Genomic DNA, 2838 nt, shown 5'->3' with positions numbered 1-2838 from the left:
CTTTAACAAGTGGTGCTGGGAAAACTGGTCAACCACTTGTAAAAGAATGAAACTAGATCACTTTCTAACACCGTACACAAAAATAAACTCAAAATGAATTAAAGATCTAAATGTAAGATCAGAAACTATAAAACTCCTAGAGGAGAATATAGGCAAAACACTCTCAGAAATAAATCACAGCAGGATCCTCTATGATCCACCTCCCAGAATTCTGGAAATAAAAGCAAAAATAAACAAATGGGATCTAATTAAAATTAAAAGCTTCTGCACAACAAAGGAAAATATAAGCAAGGTGAAAAGACAGCCTTCGGAATGGGAGAAAATAATAGCAAATGAAGCAACTGACAAACAACTAATCTCAAAAATATACAACCAACTTATGCAGCTCAACTCCAGAAAAATAAACGACCCAATCAAAAAATGGGCCAAAGAACTAAATAGACATTTCTCCAAAGAAGACATACGGATGGCTAACAAACACATGAAAAGATGCTCAACATCACTCATTATTAGAGAAATGCAAATCAAAACCACAATGAGGTACCACTTCACACCAGTCAGAATGGCTGCAATCCAAAAATCTGCAAGCAATAAATGCTGGAGAGGGTGTGGAGAAAAGGGAACCCTCCTACACTGTTGGTGGGAATGCAAACTAGTACAGCCACTATGGAGAACAGTGTGGAGATTCCTTAAAAAATTGCAAATAGAACTCCCTTATGACCCAGCAATCCCACTTCTGGGCATACACACCGAGGAAACCAGAATTGAAAGAGACACATGTACCCCAATGTTCATCGCAGCACGGTTTATAATAGCCAGGACATGGAAACAACCTAGATGTCCATCAGCAGATGAATGGATAAGAAAGCTGTGGTACATATACACAATGGAGTATTACTCAGCCGTTAAAAAGAATTCATTTGAAGCAGTTCTGATGAGATGGATGAAACTGGAGCCAATTATACAGAGTGAAGTAAGCCAGAAAGAAAAACACCAATACAGTATACTAACACATATATATGGAATTTAGGAAGATGGCAATGACGACCCTGTATGCAAGTCAGGAAAAAAGACACAGATGGGTATAACGGACTTTTGGTCTCAGAGGGAGAGGGAGAGGGTGGGATGATTTGGGAGAATGGGAATTCTAACATGTATACTATCATGTAAGAATTGAATCGCCAGTCCATGTCTGACGTAGGGTGCAGCATGCTTGGGGCTGGTACATGGGGATGACCCAGAGAGATGTTGTGGGGAGGGAGGTGGGAGGGGGGGTCATGTTTGGGAACGCATGTAAGAATTAAAGATTTTAAAATTAAAAAAAATAAAAATAAAAAAAATAAAAAATTAAAAAAAAAAAAAACTTTATGGTAATACATATGAAAATTTAAATAAAATGGATAAATTCCTTGAAAAACACAACCTACCAAGACTGAGCAAAAAGAAAATCTAAATAAGTAAATATATTTTAAAAATTGAATTATTAACTAAAATTCTTCCCACATAGACATCTTCACATTGAACTAGCTTTAACAATAAATTCTATTAAATTTTAAAAAGAAATAACACAAACTCTTCCAGATAGTGAGGGAAAAAAAGGAACATTTTCCAGCTTATTTTAATCTTGCTACAAAAAGTTGACAAAGGCATTACAAGAAAGAAAAACCACATACCAATATCTCTCATGAACATGGTTGCAAAAGTCATAAACAAAATACTAGCAAATTAAATCCAGTGACATATACAAAGAAACAAGCTATATTTATTTTAGGAAAGCAAAATTAGTTTGAAAATAAATTCAACTAATGTAATTCAAGAGAGTATCCAATAAGGGAGTAAAATCACCTGAGCATCTTAATAGATATAGAAAAAGCATTTGATAAAATTCAACATCCATTTAGGAAAACAAAGATTTTAGCAAACTAGGAACAGAGGCAACTTGCTTAATCTAATAAATCGTATCTACTATAAACAATCCCTGCAGAAAACATTTCCCCTCTGCAGTAAAATATTGAAGACCTACTCTCTGAATTCAGGGCCAAGGAGGGATGACCACTGATTATCACTTCTATTTAACACTTTATTGGAGATACTGGCCAATGCGTAAGTCATGCAAAATGTAATAAAAGAATTGGAAAGGAAGAGATAAAAGCATAATTTATATTTCTATATTTCAGCAACACAAAAACATAGAAAATGAAATTTAGAAAGGATATCCACTTATAACAGCGAGGAAACATGAAATATCTAAGATTAAATCTAACAAAGGAGGGGGGCACATCCTCTACACAGAAATACAATATTATAGAGGGAAATCTTAAGACACATAAACTCATACATTGTAAGTTTCTGTGATGCAAACATGTCAGTTCTCCCCAGATTCAGTGACAAACTCAAAGTCATCCAGTCCAGCTCCCAGTCTGCTCCCCTGCCTCATCTTGGTCAGTCCTGGTCCTGAGCCGAGCATAGCCCCCCGCCCCCAGGGCTGCCAACTCCAAGCCTGGGAGCTGCACTTGCTTCCCCAAACAGCCACAGCCTGACTGGAGGCTTTGGAACCCCCCATGTCTCCAGTTAAGGCCATTCTATGAGTCCTCAAGTGTCACCTGCCATTAGCAGACCAGCCTGCCAGCATCCTATACTCTGGAATAGCTCCTCACATGATCTGCTTCCCTGTCCTGCACTGAAGATGCTCTGCTGACTGCATACATCTGCCCCACCCCCACTGGGCATGCTCACTTTCCTCTGAAATAGGCAACCTGGAGTCAGGCCAACGCGTTTTTCTTCCAGCGTGGTCAACCTGCTGAAGCTTGTGTGTCCCCTCACCCCCCACCTGAGCTT

This window comes from Ovis canadensis, chromosome 2, assembly GCF_042477335.2.
Source record: "Ovis canadensis isolate MfBH-ARS-UI-01 breed Bighorn chromosome 2, ARS-UI_OviCan_v2, whole genome shotgun sequence".
In the NCBI taxonomy this organism is placed as follows: Eukaryota; Metazoa; Chordata; class Mammalia; order Artiodactyla; family Bovidae; genus Ovis; species Ovis canadensis.
This window is presented reverse-complemented; position numbering follows the sequence as displayed.